Source organism: Parasteatoda tepidariorum, chromosome 10 (genome assembly GCF_043381705.1).
Source record: "Parasteatoda tepidariorum isolate YZ-2023 chromosome 10, CAS_Ptep_4.0, whole genome shotgun sequence".
Lineage (NCBI taxonomy): Eukaryota > Metazoa > Arthropoda > Arachnida > Araneae > Theridiidae > Parasteatoda > Parasteatoda tepidariorum.
In genome coordinates this window covers 2,213,508-2,227,717 of record NC_092213.1, presented here as the reverse complement: position 1 = coordinate 2,227,717, position 14,210 = coordinate 2,213,508, and the positions used below count along the sequence as shown (strand labels likewise).

General features: G+C 31.6%; 1 protein-coding gene across 1 annotated transcript in view; it reads right to left on the bottom strand.

Moving 5' to 3' along the window:
• LOC107451835 (Akt kinase) overlaps positions 1–1,750 on the bottom strand; it is a gene marked incomplete in the record, with an annotated part of 41,756 nt that extends 40,006 nt beyond the window's left edge. Inside the window, 1 exon segment of the mRNA XM_043049792.2 lies at positions 1,435–1,750.
• Between the last annotated feature and the right edge of the window lie 12,460 nt (positions 1,751–14,210).

Below are 14,210 nucleotides of genomic sequence, written 5' to 3'. Positions count from 1 at the left end.
TGTCAAATAATAACAATTGCTAATGCTTTAAGAGGCAAAAACAGAATCATAAAAAAGCCTACTTTGAAATTTTGCCAAGCTTCTTTGGTAAAAGTTAGGTTTTACTCGCAAATCCTAGGATTTATCAGACTTTTTTGTTATGCACTTGCACTAGATGTTTGTTATTTTTTCACCGCTTTTTGCACATTTTTATTACTAACGCTTCCGCCACATGTTGAAAATAGAATCAAATAATGCAAAAGTATAAAATTTTTCACTTGTACGATGACAAATTTTTTTAAAACAAGCATGCATTTCATAAATAAAATAATAACAGATCGGTTAATTCCAATGAGGTATTTTATTATGTACCTGCAGCTGATGCTAAAATCGGAATTACAATTCAATTAAATTGAAAGTTCACTTAAATTAACATGAAATCTGCATTTGTTACATAATATAATGGCACATTTATATCAATTTGAATGGTAAAATGTATTTTAACGTATAATAAATTCGTAACAAAGGACTTTAGATATTATATTTAAATTGTGAGTTTCCCATTTAAGAATTTAAAAGTTTTGTAAAGATTGTTTTAGATCAAACAAAACATGCAATCTATTTAAGGATTATGATTGAACAAAGAAAGATTTTTTTTTCTCCAGTAGACAATGTTATTACTTGCGATTAATATATTCTCAAACATAGGTATTTAATTACTACACTTAAGTAAAATGTATTTGTACTAGTATAGTGTGAAACATTTCTTTATACTATTATAATTATTAACAGCATTAAGTTTTTATAAATACACATCAAGCAACACTAGTAATAAAATAGGAATCATTAAATGCAATTGAAAGTGTTAAAGATGGGAAGATTTTTGTATCGTGATCTGTGACTGAATAATCTCAAAGCAACTTCCTCGCAAGAAACAAGAAAAAGAATATTACAGATAGGGACCAATCCAGATGATATCACTTGTAGTCACACCCAAGCAAACCACTTTTGGTTTTTCAAAATGGCAAGTTAGTAAGAAGCTATTTGGTGAAAGGAGATAGTAGTAGGCAGGACAGATCATTATATGGAAATATATTTATAAAGATTATTCTCCTAAAGATATGGAAATATATATATAAAGATTATTCTCCTTTAAAGGTTTTTTAATTTGTGACTAAAAATATGCTTATATGTCAGTATTCAAAAACATTTTTGCAATAATAAAAGTAATGTAAATATATCTTTAGTAACAACCTTTCTTCAAAGTAATGCATATGACAAAGGTTATTTATAAGCATATCAAGCAAGACTTGCAATCTGAGTAAAATATCATAGAGCAGAGAAAGTTTTTTTCTCCTGTGAAAGTTTTATTATCTGCGATTTAAAATATTTTTAAAAATAGGTATTCAAAAACATTTATTTAGCACTAATAGCTTAGAAGATGTTAATGCCTACATAGTAACGAATCATCTACGTGTCTCGAGAGAAAAAAATAGAGCTCCATAAATGTAAAAACTGCAGTAGATTATTGTTTAGATATGAAGAACAGCTAACACATTATAAACATGTTAATCTTATCAATATTTAGCAGTTCTTAAGAGATATATCGCCTTAAATAAATTGCAGGAGAACATAGTTAAGTTCTCTGCAATTATAAAAGTAGCTGACAAATTTTCGATCTTTAAAAATCTTAAATAAATGCACAGAAATTAGATATCTAAGCATGAATCAAACCGAGAATTTAGAGTCAAAGCAGACACAATCACAAATTCACAAAAAGTTTAGTTGTACAGTAGCTAGAGCTGTCAAATAATAACAATTGAGGCTTTGTAAATAGTTTCTGAATGATGGGTTCAGAACGGAAAAGACGATTGAAATGGGCTACAGATGGCGTACAGCAGAACTTTCTACCTATGGCAATACTTCGCATGCTTTCACCATTAGCGTGCAGATCATAGAAGAAGGAAGTACGTTAGTTTCTGACTTGAGTTTCAAATAGATTAAAAACCTTTATGTTAGGAAACTATATGAAACTGAAAACTACATTAAACATCATTTTAAAATGTCATGGAAATTAAAAAAAAATACTTTTCACAATTAATTGCGAAAAATATTAAGAAAAGGGAAGATATCGTAGTACATTATCATACAACTGAAAAGAGGAGGAGATAGAAAGGGAGAGGATCAAGACATGGAACCGGCCTTCTCCCCAGATGGCGCATTCGAGCGCTGCAATCGCGAATTGCTCTGTCATTGATGCACTATATTAAATTTTTTGATTTTGTTTCATTACTAACATCAAACAAAACTTCGTTAATGTTCTACAGTCATCTACTACAGATCGTCGGAGGATCAGTTATATCGAAGTGGTAAAGAAAAACAACATGCATAGCTGATATAGTAATAAAAATTTATTCCGTTAGAATATTTCGAAGAATTATGAGGACTTGATTTTCCAAATGTACTTTTCTCCTGACGGTAATAATTTTAAAGCGAGGCAACTACATTCGGTAAGAATTATCCTTTAGATAGACCAATTACAAAATATTTGATTGCTTCAGAAACACAGGCAAACTTCAATTTAATGAGAGAGAAAAAATAAATTTATATTGAATGTATATTTAAAGCATTTCAACTTTATCTTTATGTAGTAAAATTCTTCAAAACGGATTGAAATTTCAAAATTAATTTGAACGATTCAAAAATCTGTCAACACTCCTAGTTTCTTCTAGACAAATAACAAGCAATATATAAAAAAAAAATTGGAGTCAATTCCTACTTAGGTTAACAAAGGAAATTTTTATTTTAGTTACTTTTTATTAAATAATAAAAAAATTTTCTCCCATATAAAACTAAAATTAATTATTAAATGTAATTAATGAATTAATATTTGAGAAAAACTGCATTGACATCAAGTGTCGTCAACTACAAGTTCAAAAAAATGTATTTAAACTTGAGTGGATGAATAAAAAGAATTTTATTAACGATTGAAAATTTGAATAAGATATAGGGAGAGTGAATTAATAGTAGGAATTAAAAAAGAAAGTGCTAATAGTCATTATTAGAAAACGATAATACATACTGCAAATCAACATATGTAAAATGAAATGTTGAGCCCGGAACTTTTTTGAAGAGTACAGCGAACATTTTATATTTCTAGCATATTAATTTTACTTAATTATTACTTTTTTTACATATTAAATGGTATATAAATTTTAAAAAAAATTCTTTTTTTAAAAAATGTGCTTATTTGTAAGAAAGAAAACAGAACTTTTTATGCCTTTTTTTGTTCTTGACTCTACACGTACATAGCATTTTAAGTTTTATATATATATATATACATAAAAAGCTTCAATTGATCTTTTTATGTTATCCTAATTAATTATTCTAATCGAAATATTTTCTCACACTTTTAAAAGCCACATCCTGTTCTTAAATCTATTTTTGGCTCAAGTATGCATTTAATTAAAAGCAGGACATTTTTCCCTTTGCTCTGTGTGGGAAACACTCGATNGCAACTACTAAGATTTCCCTCTTAAATGGATAAACGGAAGCATACGGATTTTACTTTGCAAGATTTTCCCTAACATATAACCAAGGAGCGCAACTTTTCATGTGCACTTTTACACCTTCTCAAGACTGCTCTGTCTAATAATTAATAAATAAATTTTGTACACTCCTTCCCGACCTAAGACCTGTTTTAATCCTTATCCACTCGGCAACGACGTTATAAGTCACCAGGATTGAACTGTCAGGAAGGGGGTATGAACGGAACATTAAAGATATTTAATATCTCATTTGAAATTAAATAAATCAACTTCGGAAGAGGGTACATCAAAAATATGGAATAACTTCAAATCATTTATTCAAATGAACAGTTGGTAAATAAGCAGTCAAATTCTTCTTCAACTAATGGCAATTAATAATTCATTCAGTATCATCATTAAAAAATAAATTCTTCAATCATTAAACTTTTTGTTTATTATAAATGATACATACGCACGGTGGAACTAAACGATCATCGGTTTTCCATGTCTATGCTGCATATTTTGTCTACGTTCCTGAGACTGCTAGAAAGCTGAGCTTCAATTTCTTTCCTTGGACTAAAAAGAAAAACTGCATCGAACTCCTGATAATTAAAAGTTTTTATTGAAATCCCATCCCTTTCCTTTACAAGTGACTTACAGAGAGTTTTGTTATGCCTTTGCCAGTGCTGCTCTGCATTCTATTGTCGATGAATACTTCTTCTCACACCCAGGAATGGTTTATGAATGGTGGTCGACATTCCCTCCCTCCTACTCAGGACTCAAAGAATCCGCTTTAATTTCTTCGTCACTATTGGTGTTAATTTATGATTCCTCTTAACAAAGAAACAAAAACAACTTTCATCTGATGTTGTGATTTTCAAAATGCGTTTTGGAATCGAAGAAACAAATTTTTTTTCCTATCAAGTTTCATCTCTGATGTTGCGGTTTTCGAAATATCTTCTTGGACTAATTAGAACTTTTTCATGTATCCTTTTGTGTTAATTTGTTTTACAATTCTCGTAAAACAATTTCTTGAATTTTTATTGATTAATAAAATAAAAAAAAGCACTCATGTAAAAAACAAAAATCATAGATTATGATTTTAAATTTTTTTTTCTCATACTTGATGCTTCAATTGAAATAATTATGTTTTATGCATTGATTGTATTTACTGTTGAAATTTTTTTTCTTGAAATTTTTATTTTCAGTGAATTGATTGGCATAAAAAATGTTTCGAGAAATTAATTTCATATTTATTGTTTTATGTGTTACAGTTTCTATGATTTATTGGTTAGTAGAACTTATATTTTTGTTTTGCTATAGTGTGTAGGGTTAAGATGAAAATGCCATTTAAATATTTTTCTCTTCGTAATGCAACTGCAATAATTATTGAAATTAAAATTTAATATATGAATGCAATTACGGTATGGCAAAAATTAAATTTAGAAATGTTAAAACTAATACAAATAGTTTGGGAAAAAGAATAAAATACTTGTTAGAATTTGAATTGAAATGTGAAACCAAACATTAATGCTTTAGTCCAACGTTGGTAATTAGTTCATAGCTCAGTTCTAGCTCCGACATTTCCATAGACAAACAACATAAAGATAGGAAAATGACCAAACACAAATTGAAAAGTATTAGTAACCAAATACACTTAAAACGTTTAAAATAGAAATGAAAATATTAGAATTCTTTAACACCCGATTGTGTCAAATTAAATAACCAATTAAGATCTCTGCACAAAAATTACTTTAAAAGAATATCCGAACTAAAATTTTTGGAGAAAAAAAATTATGTCCAAAAAGAAAGAAAGAAAGATATAAATGAAAAAAAGAAATAAAAGGTAATTTGCAAATTAACCAAACTTGCACTTTAGATTAAAAAAAAGGAAAATAGCTAGATCAGTCAAAAATTAAAAACTAATTGACCCTAATACCATATTAAATTTGAAAGCTTGTTTTGGATTTCAATTAGTGATAAACTGTGTTAAACGGGTTGTAATGTAAAATCTGAGAAGACTGATCACCTTTTCTAATTATAAAAGCAATTTGTCATTGCACATTTTTCCTGAAATCCTGGTTAATAATTGCAATAAAAATACCGAGAAAGAAAATAAAAGTACAAATAAATAAATATAAAGAAAGTAGAAAGAAAAGAAAAATAAAAGAAAGCAGAAAGAAAAATAAGAGAGAAAAGAAAAAATGTTACAGAAGGAAAATTTTGGACAAAAAATAAAATAAAAAGTTTTTTTTCCGGATATTTTGCTATTAAAGTGATAAATATGAAAGGTTAATAATAAATAAAGTGAAATAAAGACAATACTGAAATCTTGGACTTCACAATAACAACCGCTGTGTCATTTTTATTCTATTTTGTTTTCAAACAAGGTAAACAATACTCAAATCTAATTTCAGATTGAAATTTTTTCTGTAAAACTGTTTTTGTATTTAGTGTTTTTCATTTTAAATTACGCATTTCTAATAAATGTTTATAAATATTTGTCATCATGATTGAAGAGTTAACTTAAATTGTGTTATTATGAAGAATAATTCTTTTAGTGAAAAAACTTCATTGTGATCTCCAAACAAAAGACTTTGAGCTGAAAAAACTGTTAAGTCAAAAAAAAATAAATAAATAAAACTGTTGAAAATGAAAATTTTAAAATTGCTGATAATGCTCCTACAGATTTTTAATTGTGTTAAATTTTTAGCATGAGTACAAAGTATATGAGTATATTTTTATAAATCATATTACTTTTATATATTGTTAATATTACAAATTTGGTTATTTTAATTGTGCTTCTATCAGAGGGAAGATTTTGCAAATGGATAATTTTTAAAATGTTTGGATTGTAATTAAGCATTTTTGGCGAGGGGGGATGTAACATAAAAAGCTTCAATTAATCTTTTTATGCTATCCTAATTAATTATTCCAATCGAAATACTTTCTCACACTTTTAAAAGCCTCATCCTGTTCTTAAATTTTTTTTTGGCGCAAGTATGCATCTAATTAAAAGCAGGACATTTTTCCCTTTGCTCTGTGTGGGAAGTGCTCGATCTATTTTCATAAACCATAATATTTGCAACTACTAAGAGTTCCCTCTTTCCCTAAATTAAGACATTTTGCGGATTTCACTTTGCAAGATTTTCCTTAACATATAACCAAGGAGTGCAATTTTTCATGTGCACTTTTACACTTTCTCAAGACTGCTCTGTCTAATAATTAATAAATAAAGTTTGTACCCTCCTTCCCGACCTAAGACCTGTTTTAATCCTTCCACTCGGCAACGACGTTATAAGTCACCAGGATTGAACTGTCAGGAAAGGGGTATGAACGGAACATTAAAGATATTTAATATCTCATTTGAAATTAAATAAATCAACTTTGGAAGAGGGTACATCAAAAATATGGAATAACTTCAAATCATTTATTCAAATGAACAGTTGGTAAATAAGCAGTCAAATTCTTCTTCAACTAATGGCAATTAATAATTCATTCAGTATCATCATTAAAAAATAAATTCTTCAATCATTAAACTTTTTGTTTATTATAAATGATACATACGCACGGTGGAACTAAACGANTTAACTAATCTAAACTAAAAATAAATAATAAAATTTAAGGGAATTATGTAGTGTTGCTCTGTAGAATTTGCAGCAATAAATTTGACAATTTCGTATTGAAACATTGTAAAACTTCATAAACTATAGTGCAAATTCAAATCACGATTTAAACATTTAACTTAGATATCCCCGTTTAGTAAATAGTGACTGGTACACGTTAAATCTGTCTGGTCACAAAGTCAGTCATTTTCTTATAACAAATTATTCCTCTGAGATACTGAATTGGATATCAATAGTTCTCTGATTCAGGTCAAAATTACGGTCTGTGGACGAAGTAATTAATCCACCCTACAAATGGGCTGTGATGTATGTGTGTGGCTGAAGTCGTATTATTGGAAATAGGTAACGCCACTAAAAAACAAAAAACGCTTCCTCTGCCTTATATTTGTCTGGTTTTACCGAGCAGATTTGCCAGTATTGGTAAGAGGCGTTAGAAAAAACAACAACAACTTCAGATATTGGTTTATAGAATGTGTTCAATGAATTTTATACCGGACACTGTTTGGGCAAACGACGGAGGAACTTTTCTAGATTTAAATTTTAAAAAATTATTTAATTTCAAAGCGTAATTAATTTTTAAAATACATCGATGTATAATCATCTGGAATTATTTTCTCTTGCTTAATAAAACTGTATTTAACAATAATTGTCCAAAGTTTTTTGGATCACTCTCTATTTGCCTTTTCTACACTTTGTGCAAAAGCTACTTGAAATAACGCATGAACGCATTTTTTTTATTTAATCTAAACAATAAATTCCATCCGATAAATATATTTTCTGCAAATCTATATTATATATTTTTTAAAGTAATGTTGTATCAAAATATTAAAATTATAAATAATGAAAAACAAAACTTTGTTAAATTGTAAAAATAAATTATGTAACAAAATAGTACGTTCAGTGTGTTAAAATACATTTTTAATATTCTCGTAATAAAGAAAGTTTTAAAGCTTTAGTAGAAGAAGTTTAAAATCAAATTATACTAAACTACAAATTAAAAAAGAAAAATTAATTCAAATTTACCGAAAATTTTAAATAAATGGAATATTTAATTTTTATGTCAAACTAAATTTCAAAATATTAATTTGTATAACACGGTTGTTTTGCTTTAAAAAAAAAGAAAAAAAAGTGATATCTCTAATAAAAACGAAAATAAGTATCGCTTTAATAAATAAAGGGAAAATATCTTCAAAAATTTAAAGAAAATCAGATTTTTTTAGTGCAACGTTATTAAAAAACCAACCATGTAAAAACAAGTGTTCCGTCTTTTCTTTCGAAATGCAGGAAATCTTGTTTTAAATTTGATTACCAGTGTTTTTATTAGTGAATATTCTTTTCTAATTGTCACAATTCTTACTTATGGCTGTATTAAGGTAAGTGCCGTGAGTAACCTCATTCACGCATATGAAACCGCTGATTGTTGTTGTCGTCGTCGTAGGTCATTAAACCAAGGGGCGTGATTGCTCTTGTTTTCCAGTTGCTCCATCTATGGCAAAGAATTCGACTTCCACCACACTCATACGCCACACCCTTTTATAGGATGAACCCATTCATACATCTATTTATTCATCCACAGATCGTAATTTTGACCTGACCCCAGAGAATCAATCTCCACTTCAGTACCCCCAGAAGTATAATTTGTTATGGGAACATGGAGGACTTTGTAACAAATTTAACGTTCACCAGTCAGCACATTACAACACGGGGAGTTTTTGGCCGGGTGGATTCGAAGTCCAGTTGCTTGCCAACCAGGGTATTCCGGCCCGAACCTCCGATTGAGGAACATAAACATCGATGTCTGGAGAAGTGAGGTGTTGTTTATAAAGTATTGCTTTACACTAAATTGAATGGATATAACTTTAGACGATTGGTCTTATAGTTTAGAAGTTATTTAGGTTTTCTGCGTAGCACAGTTTTCAAGTTGGGCACATTTAACGTGTCTGAGTTATGTAGACAATGAGGAACAGTTTCCTATGCAATTTTTTTTAAAGATTAAATAAAACCAAAAAAAAAAAAAAATTCAATAAAACTAAAAATATTAAAGCTGTGCAGAACATTAAAAAAAAAAAATTAGTAAGTGCCGTTTTATACTTATATGTAACAAAAAGAAATTTATTATATTTTTTTAAAAATATTTTTGAAGTTGGGTTACTTTTTCAGCGGAAATAGTTCGCTTAATTCATCAATAGATGGCTGCACTGGTTAGCTCTACTTATTTTCGAATTCTTGTAAGTGCTTATGGTGTATAACATGATTTGCCTCTAGGTGGCACCACCATTATAAATTTGAAATTCAATGACAATAGTGATATTTATTAGAAATTTTAATTATCTTTTTAAACTGGGATTTTTGGGTTGAATTATGTGGATTAGGGTTTATTTATATTTATTTAGTATTGTCTTATCACTTTTATAATGTATTATTTAATTTAGGACTGTTTTTATATAGGAACTTTTTTTTTGTTCTGACGTCGACTGGTTGCGTGGCGGCTCGTGGGAGGAAAACAGGTTAATCTAAGATTCTTTCGCCCAGCTGAGAAGAGAATAAAAAGGTTGTGAAGAGTGACTGAGGGAGAACAATCAGATGAAGCTATTCCACACCGAGCAGATCAAGAACATACCGGTCAGCATAGAGCGGTTTTACGGCTGCCGTCGGCCGATCCAGTGTTTCCGCTGCCAGGCCTATGGTCATACCCAAAGCTCTTGCACTGGAAAACCAAGATGCATGAAGTGTGCCGATGGGCACTACTCCTATCAGTGCAGGAAAAGTAGAGACACTCCTGCAACTTGTTGCAACTGCAAAAAAGACCATCCATCCAACTTCTCTGGGTGCGAGGCCCGCCCCAGAAGAAAGAGCCAAGGGAAGAACACCCCAGCATCCTCTTCCTTTCGCCTAGTCTCCATCATCAAAGAACTCCAGGAGCTCCTGAAAAACCAAGAAATGCTCAGCCTCCTCCAATCCCTTCTCAAGGGGATCTCCACAGAGACCTAGTTCTGCTATAACCTCCCTCCTTTCCATTCACCATTATCTCGATGAAAGAGTAGATAACCTTTTTAGGTTAGGATCTCTGAAATATCTTAATAGTTACAGTTACTGAGGGAGAATGGATTAAGGCAGCTGGAAGGATGGACTAAGACGGTACCACTGAGAGAATGATGAATTAAAGCCAGAGTCGCTGAGTAAGATGGTCTAAGACGGAGCCCCTGGGTGGATGAGCAGAAGTCTTGAGAAAAGTTTAGCCGAAGCCTCTAAGTTGATGACTGAAAGTGATGAGCTGAGTGCAGCTATGTTCGAGTCTGTTGGCCTATCCAGAGAGTACCAATGCTGAAAGTCTGTTGTCCCACTTGTGCAAACTGCCTTACTAGAAGGAATTCTAAAGAAGTTTGAAGGGTTGGAGTGCTGTCTATCAGAAACTGAAAGGTTGACCTGATCCACGAGTCTGGCGGCAATTCCGGTGGGAGTTCCAGGAATTTGGTCCGTAATTTGATTTTGTATTTATAAACTCTAAGTTCGATTTTAGTGCAGTTTTAGAAGAATAATTTACCCTGACTTTTAATTTCTTCTACTATATTTTAAGATAAGCCATTTATTTTTAATCGTGTGTACAGGATTCATAGAATATTATGATCTATATTTTTAATTCATTTTAGAAGAGTTTAAGATAAGTGTGCATTTTATTTTTAATTGTTTTTTCTGGATTTGGAGTAATAGAATGTTGAGCCTTAGATTTTTAATTGCATTTTATTGAAAAGATAATTTTGTGTTGATACATTTTAAACTTGAAGTAGTGTATAATTTGGAAATATGTGTTATTTACGTGATAGCATTTGGAAATGAATTGAGTGAGTTTTTGTTTGAAGATTTGAGTTTTAATAAGTTTGGTTATAAATGTTAAATGTTTCAAGTAATTCCTTGGTTGATTTTCTTTGTTGAACCTGGGTAACTGTTACCAAAGTTAATTTATCGATCACAGCATAATCAAAGTTTTAAGGGTAACAGTACAGAATTTATACCAATTCATGAGTCTATATAGGCCAGCAATGTATTGCATGTTATGAAATGTTTTACAATTAACTGAATAAGATCAATTTCACATCAATAGAAGTTATTAGAGTTATAAGGGTTTATGAGTAGAAACTACAGTTTTTGATTTATATCTAACTACATGTTTGGTTTTTCTATCTAGACAAGTGGGGCATTGTTTCTTGTGCATTTTGTTGGACTAAATCCAATCCCATCAAACTTAAGAATAGGAAATTAATATTGTCATCTTGGCAACTTCAGCATTCAGTGCCAATTAATTAACAATAAGTTAATTAAATACAGAACTGTATCGTACATCGAATTAGTTGAAATATAATACTTTCTCGTCTACTTCTTTTATTTAACTTATATTTATTATTTGTTTATGTAATTTATTGCAACAGTGATATATTTTTGTTTTGTGTACCTGGCAACTTTGATGCATTATTAGTTTGTTTATGCAGCACATGGTCTCCGATCACTGGTCTAGTAGTCACTGAACTGGACTGCGTGGCCAGTGGTTGTGGCTTCGAATTGCACCGTAGGCATGGATGTAACTTTCTCTCTCTGTGTGTTCTATGCTCTTCCTTCTGTGTGATTGTAACCCGCCCTATAAACGGGTTGGTGGTTGTATGACGTGGGCGACGCAACTCGACCGCCGTGGCTTAACCACAGGTGACCACTGGGTAACGACAAGAGAATAGCGATTCTGGCATTTCTGAGGTCAATGGGAAATAGACCCAAGTGCCCGGCTTTAAAATCCACATGGCTTCGTCCCTGTCTTTGTGTTAAGTCTCTGTGTAAATGCATAGTGAAAGAATTGAAACCTTTGAGAAATAATCTTTGTGAAAGAATTTAGAATGTATCACTTAAGTGAATTGATACTTGACGGGCTTGGCTGACTCGAAANAGCAGGGGGCGCAGTCCACTAGTATTTATTATTTGTTTATGTAATTTATTTCAACAGTGATATATTTTTGTTTTGTGTAGCTGGCAACTTTGATGCATTATTAGTTTGTTTATGCAGCACATGGTCTCCAATCACTGGTCTAGTAGTCACTGTACTGGACTGCGTGGCCAGTGGTTGTGGCTTCGAATCGCACCGTAGGCATGGATGTAAATTTCTCTCTGTGTGAGTTCTATGATCTTCCTTCCGTGTGATTGTAACCCACCCTATAAACGGGTTTGTGGTTGTATGACGTGGGGGACGCAACTCGACCGCCGTGGCTTAGCCACAGGTGCCCACTGGGTAACGACAAGAGAATAGCGATTCTGGCATTTCTGAGGCCAATGGGAAATAGACCCGACTTTAAAAACCACATGGCTTCGTCCCTGTCTTTGTGTTAAGTCTCCGTGTAAATGCATAGTGAAAGAATTGAAACCTTTGAGAAATAATCTTTGTGAAAGAATTTAGAATGTATCACTTAAGTGAATTGATACTTGACGGGCTTGGCTGACTCGAAATAGAATAGAAAGAACAGTTGCTAATGAAAACAAATGCCACGTTTCAACAACCAATCAGGATCGAGATACCCACACTACGTCGCTTGCAAGTATCCTATTGAAGGATCCAACCATTTGTTAGCATTAAGAAGCGAAATTGCAGACTATTTCAATTTCCGTAAACTGGGAGTTCAAATTGACAAGGACCCTTTCACCATCAACGTGGATATACTTCCGTATTCCATATTCAAGTACAGGCAATCAACTTCAATAGTGGTTTACAAGCAAAGGTCGAATTCGAAGAAAATGGAATATATTTTTTTTTGCGATATTTTCCTGTCTACCTACAAATTGCTATGAAAGCTTGGAGTGCAGTTTTCCTCCACACATTTTTGTGAATCTGGATTTTCAGCATACCTTAAATCGAAATACCAATCAAAGCTAGAGTATAGACAATGAAAGTGACTTTAAGTGTGCTTTGTCAAAGTTGCAAACCAATATTAAAAGACTTGTCAGAAATCTTATTATTGCTGTGAAAGTGACTGGAGTGGAGGTGAATTATCGATATCCTTAATACCTTAATTATCTCAAATATATTTTACTTTTATTTAATTCACTAATTTCAATTTTATTTGTCCATAATTCTCTAATTTTAGAAATTCTAATAATAATAATACATGTTTCATATAAAATACGTAATAGTATTAAATTTTGAGTATAAAATTATCCATTCCGTATTGTAATTTAATAGCCATCTTCAGTTTCAAATCTCGATAGTAGTAGTTGTATTGACCACATATTGAGGCAGTGGGGAAGGGGTGACCTCACTTCAGGGGTCTAAAGGGGTGCAAGCAAAGCCTGAAAAGTTGTTAACCCCAGGATTGATTACCAGATTTCTAGAATCGAACATGTCAGGAAACACACGTCTGGAGAAGGCGATGCAACTCGCAAAGCAGCATTCTCACTGCGATGCGATCGCAAGTAAATGCAATTCGCTCATGAGTAAAATGCTCGTCTTACATGTCCTAAACATTTCTACCCGCATCTAGGACTATCGGGTGCAATGGGAATATAACCCTCTGGCAACTATCCAGGACCTAAAAACCGCGTTGTTGAACGAGTTCAATTGACACAAGCGTTACGGAACGAGATCAGTAGACGACTAGAATAGGGTAGAGCATTTTAACAGATTCGTTTTCTGAGTATGTATTTGCCTCAATTTTTGTTGCTATTCGAAGCTAGGAGAAAGATTTAACCAGTTCTGCTTTGTAACAAGCTTTTTTTTTTGATGAGGAATAGGCACTTTTCAAAACTAGTATTTAATCAGATTTTGAACAAAGTTGAGGCAAGTATTTACGTTTTTGCCGTAGACTCGGTTATCAGTTATCTTCACTACGTCACAAAATAAAAAGATGACTAGTCGTTGGTTGAGGCAAGTAAACTTTCTCATACAATTCTCATTACATGTGTTTAAGCAAGAAAATATAATAAAAAAATAGACTAGGAAGAGTCCGTACACATTAAGCTAATTTTTGTGTGGTTTCTTAAACCTTTCGATCCGATGATTATCACGCACAATCATGCGTGTGTATAAAAACTGCAGAATTGTTAC